Here is a 19635-nt window from a genome sequence, read left to right on the forward strand (position 1 = left end):
ATGGCCATGGAGCAGCTGCTGAGGCTGCTGAGCGATGGTTCTAGGAAGCAGGGTGTGGAGTTCAACGTCACTGACCCTGGAGGGGAGGTTTGCCTCCTGAAGAAATCCTCTGAAGATAGTGGAATGCTTGACAGCCCAGAAAAGGACGCTTGTACCCTGAGGGAAGGATATGTAGGAACTTATGTAAATGCCAGCATTCCTATGGTAATGTACCCTGTGCTTTGCTATTGTATCCAAAAACTTATATATAAAGGCCGTGCTGAATAAACTCGGGCTGCAGGGGTGACTGTATGCCCTCCTGAAAGTTCTTTCCTGTCTTCTTTTTTCTTAGGCTTCACCCTCTGCTTTCAGGTACTGATCAACTTTAGCCAGCTGGCTCTGGCAACATATAGGCATTTTTAGAATTGTAGTTAACATGTTTTGAAGCATTAGCCAATTTTTCAGCGTTAAGCTATGAGTAAGTAACCCTTTAAAGGAGAAAGCAGTGTCTGCATAGCTCATTTGAACCGTTTTGACAACCATTTTAATAACTCTCACTATAAAAACATTGGTCACCATAAAAAACACCGTCACAAAAGTACTCATTACAGAAGGACCGTCGCCTGCATTACTGACCGAGTGCCCGCCGCGGCCATCGGCGTCGCCCAGTGTCCTGAGCAGTAGCGCCGGCCGGAAGGTCGGAAGACGTGAAATGTGAAACTGTGCTCGCGCAGGTGTTTATGTTTATCCCAAGACAAAGAACACGCAGAAGTGCCTGGCAAACCGGCTTTTCTGCCGCTGAGCGATGATGGAGAGGGTTTAGCAAGGTGCAGTGGAAAACCAGCCCTGGAAAGTGCCCGCCACGATCAGACACTGCGAAGTGACCCAGGGTAATAAGCTGTCCTAGTATGACAAAAAGAGAAAGAACGGAAAGGAAAGAAGAAGAAACCGAAGTCAGTGCGTGTCTGGGAGCCGCGGCGTGGCCCCCGGGCTGTCACTGCGGCCTGGTTCCACGCCGGGCGCGGCCGCTCGGCCCTCCGCTGTGCCCGCAGGCCCCGTCCGGGCGGTCAGGACGCAGACGTGCGGAGGGGACACGGCCGGCGGCCGCAGTGCTGTGCCCGTGTGGGCGGGCGCCACCGCCCGGCCCGCCCCGGCTTCCGCGGGCTCCGGCCTGCGGGCGCCTGCCGGCTCAGGGGCCCCGGGCCGTGGTCCCGCGCTGGCCGGGCCCGCTCAGCCTCGCGTGGTGGGCGGCTCGGCCCCCGCCCTGGCTCGCGCTGGCCGGCCCTCCAGTAGCCCGCCGGCGTTTGCTTTTTCGTGTGTTTTTCCACCCTCTCGATGGAGTCAGCCGACAGCTTTTGTCCACTGGTCTGTGGAACTGACCGATTTCTGGTGAAGCTGCTCAGCGGCTCTTGGCAGAGGAAAGCACGTAGTCGGCGCCGTGGGCGGGCCACAGGGCCCTCGGCGTGCTCGCGCGGGTGCCGGGGACGGCGCTGGGCACCGTGGGGAAGGCGGCGGCAGAGCTGCCCCCGGCGCCTCCCGCGGAGCCCGCGTGTCTCGCATTTGCCCGACGTGCCGGCCAAGGGGGCTCGCGGGCGCTGCTGGCGGCCCGCCGGGCACTTCGCTTTCTTTCGGAGGGGGGCTCTGTGGGCCCTTTTCTGGTTGTGTTTCGAGCGGGGCTCTCTGACCTAACTTTTAAGAGAATTTCTGCCAAATTCAGCTCGTTGGGAGGAGTGATTTACTATTCTGAGCATGGATGTTAGCAAATTGTGGGGTGAAGCTGCACTTTCATGACGGTTGCCAAGAACATGCTCATAACATGAAGCCTCTCTCAGTCTCCGCCCGTCCAGGCCCCCGGGGAAGACTCACCCTTTACGTCTGGAACTGATTTAGACTTGAACGTGGGCCTGGGATACACGTCTCCCAGCGTGGCTGGCGATTTCCTCCTTTCTAACAATGTAAATCCATTATTGTTCCAATGTAGAGCAAAAAGAATTCTCACGTGGGATCTGACAACTCCCAACTCCTAAAAATACAGTTCTGATCTAGCCAAATTTTAGGTCGAGTAGAGTTGGCCATGTTAACAATGCAAACACAAAGCAGAGATGGGAGGTCGTTAGCTGGATTGGATTCAAGGACTTTGCATCTAGTTCATGTTCATAGTTACAGTGTACTGGGGGAACACATTAGGTCCAGGGCATTTACTGAATTTTATTGATAATAGAGAGGGAAAAAATCCTTTCGTGGACAAATGTATTTTTTAAAAAATATGATATTCTAAGCTTTTTACTTGAAGATAGAAGAAGGAGAAAGCCCAAATTTCACATCATTTTCTTTCCTTGGAAGCATTTCCTAAGATGTACAGGCAGAAACCCCACTCCTCCCCCTCCCCCTCTAATCCCAGTCTGGCTCTGTGCTCTCCCGCCACACGAGTCCACCCGTGTCGCAGGGGGGGGCTGGAGCTACCGCTGGTCTTCCTGCTAAGTATCTGGGATTTAACTCTTTCCCCGTTGAACACAAATGAGGAGTCTGAGAACAACTTATTTGGGGGGGGGGCGGCATTTATTGACAGAAAACAAGGGAACCTCATTATCATTACTTACACTCATGATACGGATTATCACCTTCATGCACAGATATGTAATCGTTTGCTTCCCAGTGATCGACTGCTCTCAGTGATCTGTCTCTTGTGACTTGCATTTGAGGTCAGCAGTATACGACAGTGACCGGTCCCGGCTCTTGGCTAATGGCTCCCAGTGTGTCTAAACAGATACGCCAAGGATGAGAAACTCTTTATACAGTTTTTCCCACCTAAATCCTGTGTGGAATCTCTACGTTCACAGCAAGACAGGGTCACTCTCCATTTCTGTTTACTTCCTGCACTAATATCAGCAGCCAAGAAAAACAAAAGGACGATATTCTCACAGTTACTTATTAAAAAAAGCGTAATGTTCCCTAAAAGTGTCACCCTGCCCCTGCTTATTATTTTGATGCTATTCTTTTTGAAATCTGGAAAAAAAAAAAACTGACCATTTCAGGCCCCTCCTGGAAATCAAACACATCTTCTGGCTCATTCCTGTCCTCCAGGCCTGCTGAGGGTGATGTCATGCGGACACGCAGAAACCAGTTTTTCCATGAGACTCAGAAGCGCCCTTTGTTGGGTCGGCCAGGCCCACGGCCCCTGGCTGGGAGACGGGGGACAGCCATGGCATTCTGCGGGTGGCCCGCAGCGCCCGCCGCGTGAGCCGAGGGCCATTCCCGTGGGACGTGCCACTCAGCAGCCCCACGTGCCCCCCTTGCCCACTCGCCACAGGCCGGCTGCACGTCCCGACATCTGAGCCCTCGGGGGGTGGGGGCAGGGTCTGCGGGGTGGAGAGCCGCTTCCTCCCGCCCCACGGGCCTTCGCCGGCTGCCTCGCAGCTTCTGCCCCGTCCCCAGTCGACCCGTGCTGTCTAGAAAACATCGTTTTGAAAGATATAATCTGTTTCTTAGAAAATTCTCCTTAGGTTTAGAAAGACAGTTCTTTGAGACATACCTTTAGAAGGGACCGCACGACAGAGAGGGACCTGCAGATTTCAAGTGGATGACTGCAAATGGAAATATTTATTTCCAATGAGCAGAGAAGTAATGACAGACCTTAGAGAGAGGTGTAACTACCTGTCGGTGAGGGATAAAGAGCTCGAGGCCCTACAGAGATGGACGTTTCCTCCAGCTACCCCGCTACTCAAAATGCCGAGATGACACAATGACTAACAAAATCTTCCGAAGAGAAACAGGCTTCCAGTGTTTCTCATCAAGACTGTTTTTTGTTTTTATTCTTCCAACTGGAAAATGATTCCCATTGAAAGTTTTCAATCATTACACAGAAAAAGATGTTTAGCAAGGACCGTTCAGTGCTTGGAAGCTGTGAAAAATCCACTTTCACTCTCAAAACATCTGTAGCCACCCCCCCCGCCCCCCGAGGTGTTGGCCGTATCCACTGTGCTTGCGTTCCCGTGAACACCCAGGAGCATGGCACGTCCCCAGCCGCTCGCAGCTGCGGTGCACAGCTGGGATCTGGGGAGGAGACGCGTAAGCACGGCACCGAGCAGCAGCGCAAAGGGACGGACACACTTGCCTGCGCGTCCCATCGGAGACACAGGGAGTCAGCCGGCTGCGTCCATGCGGGTTTGGGTTTACACACGCACGCGCACACGCACACACGCACACGTACGCACACACGCACACACACGCACACGCACACGCACGCACACGTGCACACACGCACATGCACACGCACACACACATGCACACACGCACACGCGCACATACACACACACACGCACGTGCACACGCACACGCTGTTTAGCCCAGAATTACTGCGGCTCTAACCATCGACAGATAAAAACAAACCAACAAAAACACAGTTTAAGCTGCATCGCAATCCTGGCGTGAACGATGAGCTTTCCACTAACTTGTTGGAATGAATGGAGCTAAAGGGAGAGTAATATTTATTGACCTGGTTATGTATCGGACACAAAGTTTATATTTTTTAATCTTTTAGTATGCGTGTGTATACACACAAATATCTTTAAGAGCAACATTACTCCTTTTATATATATATAGCAAGAGAAAATAACCCAGTTTAATCCATACGTATGTTTGGGAGCCCCACGTGCACGAGAGAGTCAGGCCTCACATGCCAGAGACGTTCAGAGATAGAAAGGAACATGGATCGAGGAGCCATTCTACGTCCTCAGCTCGGGATGAGGGAGGCACCTCGGGGTCCCCAAAAGGTCACTGCAGAGTGATAGGCAGGGCAGACCCTCAGCGAATAGGTCTGCCCTGCTTATAGATAGGCCAGGGCGAGTTACCTCTGATCATCCCCATGGGCCAGGCCTCTAGTGCAGATTCTTCTCTGTATTTCAGGGGGAGGGCCAGAAGTTCCTCTTGAGCCAGCAGCTAAAATTGCCTTTAGCTCAAAACAGTCTGCAGACCACAGAGGCACATGTTGGGGTGACTCATTCTGGACCCCTACAGCTCCCTCTTCTGAAACTTCCCTTTAAGTTTCACATTCTGGAAATCGGGCTGGCCGACTGTTTTCTGTCTCATTAAACCAGTCTCCGTCTGAGAAAAGTTTGGCTCCACGAGTTAAGTCTGCGGTGCACACCGTTGGGCATCTAACAAGGGGCTTCCGCGGGCCCCTGCGCGCTGAGATCTGGGGGTGCGATGACGTGCTGGGAACCCCGGTCCTCTGCCGGCCTGTGTCAGACACCCCAGGGTCTCTGCCTCGCTCTGCTTTTACAAAGGAAAGATATCAGGCTCCCAAAGGTGAGAAACTTATCCAAAGCCAAGTAGATTTACATAAATATTTATTTTTATGGTATCGGTATAGCACCCGTCGATGGGATGAACAGGTGGTGAGCTGAGCTCACATGCTTTACACTGCAAAGGACCGATTACGTTTCGCTCTGATATGGTGACTATCTACGTTTCCATTCTTTATAATTCACCAATCACTGTATTAGCTGGAAAATCAATCTAATAAACCTGTCCTATTTAAAATACTATATTTTCTAGATGTTTTCATATAGCGACATTTAATTTTACAATTTAAAAATATTTTAAAATACCACTTGTTGTTAGATAATGAGTGTTAACTTTATATCTATTAGTTTTACATCTGTTACTTAATAAGGTGTTTCTACAGTTAATTCATTTTATGACCCTGTAAATTCGAGAAATCCTAGCTTTGCCATATGGTCAAGATAAAGCAAATATCATGTTATCCTTGCAGAAGAATGAGTAACAAAAGGATTCAAAATGAGATCAAATATGTTTGGTTACCCTTTCAATAATTCATCTAAAAAAGAATTAATGTTGGATTCATTAGGTAGTTTCGTATCCTATAACCAAAGCCAACAAATGCTTCAGAACTTCAGCAAACAACGAAATTGTGGGCGGAACGGCATGAAGAAGAGCTGTCAGTGTTTCAGACCGTGTGCGTGCAAACCAGGTAAATCATCCAAAGGGAAAGGACTGAAGGGCATTTGAAATGCGTATCGTGGCACCGTTGGGAATTCACGATGAACGAAGAAATGATGCATTGAATCGAGAAGACTTAACGATGAACGAGAAGAAGGAAGGGAACTCCGAGGTCCGTTCCATGGAAGGAAACTGTCCTCTTGTTGGGATTCTGCCCGGGATTGCCTCGGAGCGGGGCCTGTCATGGCAGACAGCACGTTCGTCTACGCACTCGGCGATGTTTCCGTCAGTTCCTCCTCTCATCCTTCTCCTGGGCCGTCATCCTGCATCCTGGTCCTTACTGGCGAAACGATCCAGGGGCCTGTTTCATCTCATTGTGGAGCAAGGGGGAATCCACACAGTCACTGAGCACAGCCTTTGTGGCAGGCATTTTATATACGTGACCCTATTCAGCAACAAAACGGGGCTGCAGAAACGTAATGGTCTCCTCGCCGGACACGGGAACCGGCCAAGGCAGACGTCGCTTAAAACGCTCCCTATGTTACCGTCAAGTAAGCACTGGAAACCAATTCTGTTTTTCTGTAATACTTAACTTCTTCCCATCACGGCACCCGATTCAACCTAAGGAATTTAATGAAAGCAATTTCTCAGAAAGAGTCACATAGCGAGAACAATATTTAACCAAAGGGAAAGAATTTTTCAAATGAACGTTCAGTCTTTATGGCAGCGATCTGGTTTGTGAGGACTCCTTGGACAATCAGAGATTTCAAAGCCCTTTTCATGGAAAATAATAAGTCATTCATCTCCTTTTATACTCCGCCCATTCTCAAAACGTGTGCACTCAAAACTCCTTTCTACTCTTTAAATTCATAGAAGACTCAAAAGATGTTTTGTTACTATGAGTTATATCTATCGATATATGTACAGTATTAGAAATTAAAACTGAGAATTTAAAAAATATTTATTTAATAACGCATTTGAAAATCACAGTAAAACCATTACAAGTTATCGTGAAAAGGATTTTAATCAATGTAATTATTTTCCAAATTATGAAAAAACTTAATGAGAGCGGCACTGTTTCACGTTTGCAAATCTCGTAACAGAAGATACCTAGATTTTTATATCTGCTTCAGCATTCTACCTGTCCAATGAATGTATTGTTCTTGATGAAGTAGGTGAAGAAAATCCTAAGCCCAGAGAGGTGTAGTTGGAATATAAGAAATATTTTAATAAATGATTCATGTATTTATATATATTCTTTGATACTGTATGAAAACGCAATAAGTCGTCTCTTAAAGATGTGTTCTGATGTGGAAACTGAAACCATATCAATGAATTTTTCATACTTTTTTGCACGAAAATCACTGGCCCTTGATTATATGATATCATGCATTATCGTTTATTAAATATTGGCTCGCCGACTTATAAAGACCTTCCAAATGGTCAGATGTTTCATGACGCAGTTTCATCATGTCACGAATGTTAACACAAACACCGATTTCATCGGAAAAGCCTCCGATGATTGGGAAGCTGTCGAGTTCGCAGTACCGATGACACATTTTCCAGCATTTTCATTCTCACATGAAAGCTCTAATTTCGTTGTGAGCCACAAATACTGTTTGTTTTCTTTCTTGAAGTGACAAGCTCATTTCATTCACTTTCAAGGAAATGTCTATCAAATGCCCAAGTCTGAATATCTGTACTTTTGTTGCTAAGTCATTCTCCAAGAGAAACTGAGTCAGTGGGAAAAGTGACCGGCCGAGCGGCGCCCCCGCCCCCCACGAGATGCCCGCAGTGTGTGTGCTGCATTCGGCAGAAGCGCTGCGTGCGCTTTCCATTTCTTATTCCAAAATAACGAAAAATCGCAGACGCAAGGACGAAGGTTGGATAACACGGGATTTCGTGCCGCTTCCTCAGGGACATCCTTAAACGCACCTGGCTTTCCATCTTCTTTCCGCGCGTGCGTGGCGGTGGAGACTACGCTGACCGCCAGTACGGGCCGGTGCCGCTGCCTTGATTTTATTCACCGTCGCTTTTGGATTTTAGTGGAAGTTTATAACAGCACGACACTGTGGCGGCTGCTCGACGTCTGTTTCTTAATGAATGAGTGAGCGAGCGAATACAAATACCTTTGCATGCGCCTCTGGCAGAGTTACTGTGGGGCGTTGAGGGAAAAAAGCTATGTATAAATGGCAAAAAAAATACACGAATGTAAAATGCTTGACGGTCGCCACATGTAGTCCATTCTGCTCTCTTGCAATAATAGTCGGGAAATATCTGGAATCAAAAGTATCATATTTCGTACCTTTGATTTGCTTTATTTGGGTTTTCTCACTCGCCCCTCTTCCTGCGCTCGCCCGCGTGGGGCGAAGCACCTGTCCTGTTATTTCCGTGACTTGTTTTGAGCATCGAGTGACTACAGAGCCACAGAGGCATTTTTGCCATGTCATTCCGGATCCGCTTACGTTGTCTGAATGTGAAATATTGTCTGAGTAAATGAAACAAGAAGGTATTTTAACTTAGAAAATTATTACTGTGGGCCACCGAGAAACAGAAATCCGACCGTAATAGTCTTCCTCGCAGCTGTGACAACGAGCGCCGTTAGGGTGTTGGGCTTGGGAGGAGTGGGGGGGCTGCCTGGCGCACAGCGGGGCGCGGCTCTGGTGGCCTCTTGTAGCAGAAACAGAAGCGACAGTTCCTGGTCACGGAGGACAGTGGTCTGGAACCCCTGGGTCTTTTCAGCAATACCTCGATTTCTTCTCTAGCTGGCGAGAGGCACACCCCGAGCCTGTTCCCCACTCCTGTAACAAGGACACCAATCATTTCAAGACGCGAGGCTCACACTGAGGGGTCCCCCGGCGCCCCCCCGGGTGAGAGCTGCCCTGATTAGCACGACGCCTCACAGTGTGGCTTCGCTTCGGATCGCCGCCGGGTTCAGAATAATTGGAACAGCTATTTTTAAAACTCTGGAATTAGAAATAGTTTTGCAATAGAACTGCTGATAGTCCCGACGCTTTTTCCCTTTTAGAATTCACCAATAGTGCTGTTCCGATGACATGCATGGTGCACTCGCGATCGTGACATTGGAAATCGCTAACGGTTCTGCTCCGGCAGGCATCAGGCACTGGGCTAACGACTTTAAAGCCATCGTCTCAACAGTGTTGATGTTTATGTAAACCCAGGAGGCCGCTGGTGAGAGAGGCGGGTATGTAGAGCTCAGGCGGTTTACCTGGGGAAGCAACTCACCGGATGAATGATGGGGCTGGGACCACACTCAAGCCTGACTCTGCCGACCAGGTGTGTCCTTCTCGAGAAGATATTTCTATTGTTTACAACTAAGCGCGTGTATTGAATGCAGATGAAGTGAGGTTTAGACCTCAAGAACGTGGCAGATGGATTCTCACATAAGCTTATTTTAAGTAAAGCTCAATAATTACACTTGCATATAATTAATGGGTTAAATCAGTACACAGTCATAAACAAGATTGCGTAGACCCACTATGTGCCAGGTGTCGTGGGAAGTGACTTTTGTCTCGTCCATCTCCCTTAATGTATGTGCAGTAGAAGTCTTTGTCAGCATTTTGTGAGTTAGAAAATCTATATATATATTCCATTGCTTGGAACCGAGCCAGGATTTGAACTCAGATGTTTTGACACCGAGTTTCTGTCATGAGAGTGACTTTAGTATAAGCCATTTTAGGAACCGATTTTACCTGGTGACACCGGGGGCTGTGAGCATGTCCTGTTTCACCCTGAATGTGTCAGAGGAGAAAACAGGACACAGGTTTTACGTTCCACAGAGAACTTCACAGTAGCAGCGTCTGAAAATACGATCCTGCCCCTTGCTTAGCTCTGAGAAGGAGAGCCCCAATCTTTGTGCGATTCCTGACCTAAACTTTTTTGCTTTTGGAGAAAAAAAAAAAGAATTTCTTCTGATGATTCTCTCAGAATAATTCTGAAAATCCTTAGATATTGGAATTGAAATGAGGTTGAGAGCCTCACACTCATTCTTTTTTTTTTTGCTTTTCTGTCAATGACGACCCTAAGCAAACCTGGTCACGTTACCCCTGGCCGTCTCTTCTGGGGAGTGGGCTGAGAGCACCTGCCACACCGTGGGGTCCCGAGGGCAGGGCCCCGTTCCTGCTCCTGCCCGGACTGCAGCCCCCAGAAGGCAGAACGGTCCCTGCAGAATCTTTGTTCTACGTTTTCCCACCCGGTCAGCATTCTCCCTGGCGGCATGAAGAAGCAGGAATTAGTAAGGGCAGAACATGATGAATCACAGAATAGAAAAGACATGTGTTCAAGACCATCAATTTTCCTCAAAAACTTGGGGAAATAATTGTTTGTACTGTAAAGAGGGATCACGCTGCTGAGAATCAGTGCGACGTGCACAGCGGGAGGGTTTCGTGAACTAGAACGCAGACTTCGCGGCACGGGCATTCGTGAACGCTGGTGGGAACTTCCGTTTTCTCCCCAGTTAGCCTTTTGCGGGACACACAGCCTCGTCGCCAGCAGCCAGCGCAGGGAGAGCCCTCTCCCTGGGGAAGAAACAGTGGCCTTCCGCTCAGCCCTTCGGGTCGTCGGGGTGCCAGGGCGTCTCAGTGGCCGCCTGATGCCGATTTTGTCGGATGGAAACTTCGAGTATTAAGGAGACCCTGTAGATAATCATTACGTCCAGGCCACTTGCTCTTAATCCTCAAATCAATTACAATACCAGTGGGCTGAACTGCAATGTGTTAACTTTAAAAAATTACCTCTCGGATTAACGTTTGCATTGTCGAATTCAGACTCCACCGTGGTGGGGTCGAAAACTACTCCGGCACCGCGTCTGACGGCGTGGGCTCTCCGCTGCTGCCTAGCGAAGTCCCCCACGGCCAGCACTTCAGATGACTTCCGCTCATTGGCTCTCGGCTTCTAGGCGGAGGGACCGGCGCAGAGTGCCACGGAGCCGAGAGTTCAGCGACGAGAAAGCCGACCGGAAGATCCCGGGTCTGTAAGGTCGGGGCACGGGGGACAGAGTGGGGGCCGTCTACAGCCCGCGTTCTTGAGGAGAGAGGTCGGCAGCTAGGTGACGACCTCTGCGGTCTGCCATAACCGTGGCCTCTGAAGTCCAGTAAATGCTTCTACCCAGATTCACTCTTCAAGAGAATTAAACTCCCTGGCCACTCCCTGGTCATGGGTCGTCACCCAGCGGTGACAGAGGTCTCAAAACGCGCATCCTGATTATGCTCAAGATGAGCTTTGCAATTTACTCACCAGCACATGGAAAGTTATTGTTAAATATTACAAGTAAGCAAGGGACGTACACTGAGATTTCCAGAAAGAAAGCAAGGAATGAGAAATAGAAATCTCTCCCCGTCACGGTGCCGTGTGCAGAACTTGGTCTCTGTTGGACGCCTCCCTCCTCCCTGAAAGGAGCGAAGTGGCCGGGGCATCGCAGAAAACACCGTGAGACGGAAGGACGCGGCCGCGGCCCATTGCCAGGAGGGTAACGGGCAGAAGGCGGGCTGGCGGCCCCGAGGGAGGCGCGCAGGGCTCCTCACGGTGCCGGGCCTCCTCGGGGGCCGCTTCGCGCCACGCGGCACTCCTGCCGGTGGCAGAGCCCGGCCAGCGAGTAGATCGTGCGCGCTGCCGCGCCGTGTGCTCGGTGCATTATTTACGCTTCTGTTTTCAGAGCGTCAATTATTTGCATTGTGTTATGCTCTTCGTCTGCGCTAAAAATACTCGTGGACTCGAGCGGACGCTCAGAAGGCAGGGAGGCTCGCTCAAAGCACGCAGGAAAGTAAAGACTCGTCTGCTCCGTTCTGGACATCTGCACAGAAATCTCTTTCCTTGATTAAAATCCACGTACCGCTTCGGTCTAGATCTGCATCTTCAAGTCCGTTCCTGGGAGCTAGACGACAAGGAGGGGATCTACTCGGAGTCTTAGAGGAAGCGCGGCCCGACCGACGCCTTAACGTCAGAACCCCAGCTCCCGGAATCGGAGCGAATAAATAAATGTCTGTTGCTTTAAACCACCCGGTTTGCGGTGACTTGCTGGGGCAGCCCTCGGAGACTGATACACACTCGATCGGCGTCACGAGGGGCTCCAGAGTCTTCACCCCAGAGCCCTCCGGAAGGCATCACGAAAGAAAAGAAGAGAAGGCATAGTTCAGTAAAGTCTCCAACAGTAAATCATGAAGGACAGAAAAACCACACAGCGATACTCCTCCGATGTCATAATCAAGCCGAGTCGAACGTTTTCGAAGCGACCCGCACCTGCGAGCTCCCCCCTCTCCTCCCCCCGGCCGGTCAGGAAAGGAGACATTTCGACTCTGCCGGAGGTCTTCCTCCGCCTCCTCTGGGAGTGGCATCTGACGGCTTCGGAGCAGGAGAGACTGACGACCCGGCCGCCTACTTAGCTCCGATGACTAAAGAAAAGTGTCACAAACTCCCGGAGAGAATCAGTGCCATCTCAACAAGACTGTATTTCTCACTTAAGAAGTAGAAAATGCACGTTTTTATTTTAAAGAATAACCAGGCTAACGCTGGCCTTCGAAGGGGCGATATCCTGTTCGTCCCTCAAGTGCTCACACTCTCCGATCATTGACGAAACGTAACGTGCTGTCTAACCAGCCGACTGCTTTTCTTTAACTAAAACCCTAGAATATGAATGAAAAAAAACCATGAGAATTCTGCGCTCTGTCTCCAGAGGCATCAGACAGTGTGTTTTTTATTAGGTGTTAACGCGTTCCATTTAAACTGACTGAAATATAGCTACTACGGGAAAAGAGAATGGCGCTGGGAGCCTTCGTCACCCGCGCCGTCCCCTAGCCGGACCGCGTCGCCGCTCCCGCTGGGCTTGTGCCCGGGGGCCCAGCCCCGTTGTGGACACCGGCCCGGTCTCCCCGCAGAGCTCTTTCGAGGACGGAAGTGCTGTCTCTTGGCACGTCTCCATCGCAGCGTCTTCATTCATTATTTATTAGGTGTAAAATTTAGCAGGGCGACCTGAGCCAAGGCGTTCAGTTCATTTGCATGAAAGTAGGCTCCTTCGCAAGTTGACACCTTCTGAGAAAATTAGAGGAAGCAAGAAAATAAAATGAAGTCAAATCCCTTGGAAATGAAGTAGCTGCCATCACATTTATTAAAGCTGTGAAGCCGTCAGAGTAGATGACTTACGGTTTTTCATCCTCGGCGGCGGTTTGTGCCGGGACGCCACCACGCTGGGGAGCGCGACTCACGGGGCAGGCGCTCGAGCAACGGCGCTGCTCGTTTCCTGCAGAGTGCGCTCAGAGTCGCTAGCCAGAGGAGGGCGTGAGCAAGGGGACATTTTCCAAGTCATCTTTTTTCCTAAGGTCATCTCTTTCCGCCTTAAGTCTGAAAGCTCACACAAAATCTCAGTAATCCCCACCAAGTCCCAAAATATGTGAGGCTGGCATATTATGATAAAAATAGAACCGTTCTGCCCTGAGCCTATGACACACGACTCTGCGTTCTCGTCCAAGTTGGTGCACCAGGCAAACCAACGCAGTGTGTGACTGCCCCTCGTTTCAATAAACGGTTTTTCGTTTGCGGTCTGAGAGAAGAGGAGCTCAGTCATCGAAGCCGCAACAATTGTGCTAACACACAGCCACTGTGACCCCATCGGTGCTGGGCGGCCGCCGGCTTTTCCGAACGCAGACTGTGATGATGGGAGAAATGTTGCTGCCGATAACGCTGAGGATGGCTCTGCCGACCCTCGGGAAAAGCGTTCAGTGACAGTTGGGCGAGGGAGGCTGCTCTGAGATCGATTCCAGAGGAGGCAAGCCGGCGGCAGAGTCATTGGGGAAAATCTTTACGGGCGGAGACAGTCTGTTTGCAAAGCACGTGGGCTTACTTACGCCTTAGCAGATTCGAGGTGCCCACCTGGCAAGAACAACTTCTGTCGTAAAGACCCATGCATGGAGGCTCTGCCCTCAACGTGACCGCTCAGGCAGAGGCGGGAAGTTAAGAGTTCTAGAATAAATTCCATTTTTAATGGGATGAGTGATTTCACTTTGGCAAAGAGGGAGCAACTGGGGCCAGACGCGATCTCCCTCATACGTGTAAGCGACCTGCACAGAAAGAGGAGAGGCAAGAGTCCCCAGGGCGAACGCAGGGCCAGGACCAGTGTGTGTCCCGCCCAGAGTGGGCGACTCCACATCCGTGGGCTCCAGATCGCATTTTCAAAAGGTCTTCCCTCCATAGTGGAGCAGAATGACACCAGACTAAAGGCCGCCTGAGAGGGTTCAGAGTCAGACTTCCAGAAGATCCAGCTCTTTCCATGGACTGTACCTGCATTCCAGAACACCGGTCAAGGGTATTAGGGGACTCAAATAATACCCAAGACCCACCGAGGTGAAATTCGCAATGCCTGTCACCCAGTGAAAAATAACCGGGCATGCGAAGAACCTGGAAGTACGAGCCGCGTGGAGGGGGCAACGCATCATTAGGGATAAAGGCAGAGGTGCCGCCGACGGCGGGGATCGCGGGCCAGGACAGCAAAGCTACCCGCAGCTGCACACACGTGTGTCCCACGCGCCGAAATGAGCCCAACGGGTTATCTGGAGACTGAAGCTCTGGATACGGCGCTGCTCCGAAACAAAGCGAGCACAGAAAGCCACTGACCAGTACCCCTCACCAGTGCATGTGCAAGGATTGTTAATGGAATTTCAGCAACTTGAATCCGAAATAATGCCCGAGGGTTTATCCCAGGAACTCAGTGTGGTCGAACATCGGAATTAATCAATCCATGTACGTCATCGTATTGACAGAGTGAAGAGAAAGTCCATAGATAGGATTGTCTCAGTAGATGCAAAACTCAGCACTCATCCCTGATAAAAATGTTCACCAAACTAGCAACAAGAAGGACTTTCTTCACACTAATTAGGGAATCTGTGAAATGTCTAGAGCGAATGGCATCTGGCTGATTTAATTAAAGACAAATTGATGCTGATCAGTGGTTGACTGCAAAGGCAAAGTTGATTGTGAAATAAAAACTATAATTTTAGTTGCTTCGATTGGAAGGGGACCTTTAAACTTCCTTGTTGAATTCTTTGAGCGACTGAGTCCCCTCTACCACATCCTGGACAGCAGAGTCGTAAACGTAGGAAGAAAAATGACAGGCGAGTCAAACGTCACTTGGAACAGACCTGAGATTTAGAAGATATCCTTCCTTATCTTTAATTACTTCCTTGTAATTGCTTCACACTGATGTAAATTCTTAAGGTACAGAGGGAAAAATCTATTAAAAATGAATGAATTTTTACCTGTATTTTATTAATTCTCTTGCCTCAAATTTGGACAAGGGGAGAGTTTAGAGTGTGGAATATTGTATCATGAAACGCTGCAATCAGACTGTGATTCGTACTTTTAATAAAGACAACGGAAATAGATATTTCTGCCTAACACTATGTCATCGCTTGAACGTCCGTGTCTCCCCCCGCCCCCACCCCACTGTGAGAGTCTCATGTCGAAACCCTGACCCCAGCGATCGGGTCAGGAGGGTGGGGGCCTCGTGGACGGGGTCCGTGCCCTTACGGGAGGGGCCTCGAGAGCCGCCGGTCTCCCTCTGTCTCTGTCCCTGAGCTCGTCTCTCCTCCATGTGAGGACGTCAGTCTACACACTGACGCGGTGCCTCACTGGGAGCCAAAGGAGCCTGCGCCGTGGTCTCGGACTCGGTAGCCCCTAAGACGTCAAGGATTAAACGCTCGTCGTCTGATCTACGGTGTTTGTCCCAGCGACCCGAGCCGGCTAAGACACGCGGAATGCACCGTGTTGAAAGGAGCGCGTATCTGGTCTCAGAGTCGCAGGTGGCTCTCGCCGTGAAAGACTCGCTCTCTCGTCCACTCTGCTTGGAGCTCAGGAAAGACACGTGGGCTCCGCCGAGTTAACATGAGCGAGAGGTCGCTTGGTGGAATGGAAGAGGGGGCTCGGGTGGAGCCCCAGGGAAAAAGGCAGGGGAGGGAGGAAGAGCAGCGAGCCTGAGCCTTCGAGGGAGCCGCGGGGAGCAGAGGGGGCCTGGGGGGGAACCCGGAGCGGCCACGCCCGTCCCTGCCCTGTGCCTTTTACCGGGCGTTGCCCGTGGACGGATGAGAGAGGGCGCGGAGGAGCCTGCGGCACGGCCCGCCGGCTGGCCCGCGTCCCCCGTGACGTCCGCGCCTGCGCCTTCCCGGCCGCTGCCCCCAGAAGCGCAGAGTCCTCCCCCTTTGTCCTGTCTCTTCTCTAGCAGTGTCACAGTGCGCGACGCCCGTGTCAGACTCCCCCGGCTTTCCTCTGTGAGGGTCACAGGCCGCGGGTGGAGCACCTAGGAGGGCAGAGGAAGAGGGGTGCCCTTCCTCCCGCAACGCCCCCCGGGGGGGGGTGGATGTGGGGTCGGGAGTGAGCGGAGAGGTGGGGGGAGCAGCGGGGACCCGCTCCGGGTGGGGGGAGGAGCCGGGGCACGGGGCGCGGGCCGCCCCGGGGCGGGACACAGCGTGCCGCGTTTTAACCCGGGGTTCCGTCTGCTGCACGCGCGTGTGCGCCCTTCCCAGCAGACGCGCACACACGCCGGGCCCCCCGCGGCCCCGCCACTGCAGGGAGCGCTCGGAGCTGGCCCGGCCGCGCTTCGCCTGTCAGGTCAGGGGTCACGCCCGAGTCCACGGGCCGGAGATCCGTGGCCTCCCACCCCTGCTCCGGGCGCACGGGCTGAGGGGTCCCGGCCTTGGCGTTCAGCCTCCATCCTGCCCACGTGGCGGCTTCGGCGCAGGGCGCTCTGCCGCAGGCCACGCTGACCCCACACCCCGGCCGCTCACCCCTCGGTCAGCGCCTTTCCTTCTAAGCACATCAGCGGCGTCAGGTTCATTTTCACCCGAGCGTCGTCGACGACAAAGCTGGGGCTTCGGGGTGCTGAGGGGGGCTCACGGCCCCAGACGTGCTTCGCGCAGCAGACGCAGGGTCCGGCTGGCTCCAGGGCGAGGGTTCCTGGCACCGCCGCCCAGGGCGGACCGCACAGCGTCGTAGAGGGCGGCGGCGGACCTCCCCCCAGCACACGCGAGGGCCGCTGACCGTCCTCCGCAGGGCGAGACCCAGCCAGGCAGCGGACGTGCTGGTGGACCGCGGCAGCCACAGCACAGACTCGGGCGGGGCCGGTGCCGGGGCTGCTGCCATGCAGGGAGCCATGGGACGCGTGCGAGTTTCAGAGCGTCCAGCGCTGGCCAGTCGATGTTCAGAGTCTATGTGTAAAAGGGTCGTCCCGGCAGAAACGCGCCAGCATCGTAGCTAGCAGAGATCTACCCTTATTCTAATGAAGCCAGTCACCTTCCTGTCACTTGCGATGCTTCCCGGCCGTCGCCAGTAATGCCCCTGTCATCGCAAAGCACTCGGAGGGGACACCGTGCAGGTCCCGCACTGCCGGGGCTCCTCGTTAGCCTGGAGTGCTGTGGACGGCGATGGCTTCGCTGCGCCTTTGTCGCGAATATTATCCCGTTATGCTGAAGAACTTCGCAAGAAGACGCTACGGACTGAAGAATCCTAATTATTATTATTGCCACGATGATGATGGAGATGATTTCTAAAGTGTTCGCAGAACCGTCTCACGAAAGGACAGGTCGTCGCGAGGTGACCGTCTTGCGTTTCTCTTCTCCAGTGGGTCATCCAATGCTCTTGATTTCGCTCATAATCTTTTAGTCGTTCTTACTAACGGAAGGAGAGCCTATTAAAGCGTGCTCATAAGGTATGAAGACGTGATCATTCTGTTTTTATAATACACCTGTTTCTTACAGCGACTGAATAATAACATCCAGTTGATTTTCTGTCTAAATCAAGTAATATTTATCAAGTGTCCTCATTTGTTAAAAAATAGCATATTCGAAGAAAAAAAGAAAATAATTCTGGATAATCTGATAGCAAATATATCTTTGGCATACCAGTCTATACATTGAAGCCCTTTCTAACAGCATACTCAGATATGTTAGGTGGTGGCTATTAATTTCAAGTGAATGAAATAGTTTAAAGATATGGATGCTTTCTCATTTTTTGTTTTTTTTTTGACATACAATTTCAAGGAATTTCACGTCTCCTTGGAATCCATTCATGAAACTCGAAATATCCTTGGACTTTAATTTCAGAGTCTTAGATGTCTCCAGAGAAGCAGACCGATAGGACGCACTGGAAAGCAGATGTATATCTGTGCGATTTATTCCGAGACATTGGCTCACAGTTGTGGCGGCTGAGAAGCCCCATAATCTGCTACCCGCAGGGTGGAGATTTAGGAGATCGGATGGTGGAGATCCCCGCTCGATGGGCTAGGAGGACCGATGTCCCCGCCATCGGACAGGCACAGTGGATCCAGTTTGTCCCTTTTCATTCCTTTCAGGCCTGAGGAACTGCGTGACCCCCGCCCTCGCCGGGGAGGGCGGTCTGCTCGAATCGGTCCGCCTCTCACTCAGAGACACCCCCACAGACGCACATGGAAACCGGCTCAGAGAGTCCTGCGTGCCCGAGCGCCCTGCGACCAGCCGAGTCGACACAGGGCGTCGGGCGCTGCGGAAGCGTGTGCGGGGGCGGGCCGGTGCATGTGCGGCCGCACGCGGTCAAGGCCGTTCCTTTCCCGTGGTCGGGGTGCTGGGAGCGCCCCTTTGCCGCGGAGCTTCTCGCTCCCCGGACGCACATTCTTCAAGAAGCAGAAATGTCTTCAGGAGAGACTTAATGTCTAGTTTCATAGCTGCAAAGGTTACTGTTAAATACGAAGAGACTTAATGTCTAGTTTCATAGCTGCAAAGGTTACTGTTAAATACGAAAACATTGGGTTTTTACGGTAATCCAGCGAACTACATTTCCAACAAGTTCCAAACAAGAGCAAAACTGATAAAATTATTTTCCCTCCTATAATTTTCTACAATAATTACCAAATGTAACGTCTTCCTTTATTCAAGTTAAACTGTCAGATATTAATGAGATAACATAATAGACAAAAAGACATTTAGATACATATATATAGATATAGATATAGATATCTATATATATACACACACATATATACAGAGATAGGTGGATAGGTAATTTAGATAATAAAAACGAAAATCACTTTTAATAGAAGTTCTGTCTGATGAGAGTGGTACTTCATTTAAATGATTAAATGTTAGCCTTTGATGGAATAGTCTTGAGATTTTGTGTGTGTGTGTGGTGTGTGTGTGTGTGTGTGTGTGCGCGCGCGCGTGACTCAGCAGTATATCCATATGACTCAGCAAGAGAATAATGATAAATGTGCTTCTGATTTGGTATTACTGAAAAATCTAGATTAAAAATCACTTTTTATTTTAAAATAACACAAATTCCTCCATCAGCTTTCAAAATTAACCATTGATTGACTATTTTTTTCAAGAAAGTTTGAATAGATGTCATCTTACTAATCAGTTCTAGTCTTTCACATGAGTATATAGTCCTGCAAAGCTATTCTTTTCTTATAAATGCTGGTAAACACATTTCTGCTTTCCCTTGAGAATATTTCTTAAGGTAGACTTCACATTTTGTAAGGACGGCAAGCCACCGGCTTCTGGAGGCTGAAATGAGTCCACTGGAGCACGGTGCTGTCCCATTGATGTTACTGGGTAAAGAGCTATGCAGAGGGTAGATAGGAAACGGTTACAGGATCTTTGGCTGGAACACACCCATACATTTCTTTTCAAAAATCCTAAAGGGATGGATTCTGCAAACAAA

This window comes from Rousettus aegyptiacus, unplaced genomic scaffold (genome assembly GCF_014176215.1).
Source record: "Rousettus aegyptiacus isolate mRouAeg1 unplaced genomic scaffold, mRouAeg1.p scaffold_m13_p_10, whole genome shotgun sequence".
Classification (NCBI taxonomy): domain Eukaryota; kingdom Metazoa; phylum Chordata; class Mammalia; order Chiroptera; family Pteropodidae; genus Rousettus; species Rousettus aegyptiacus.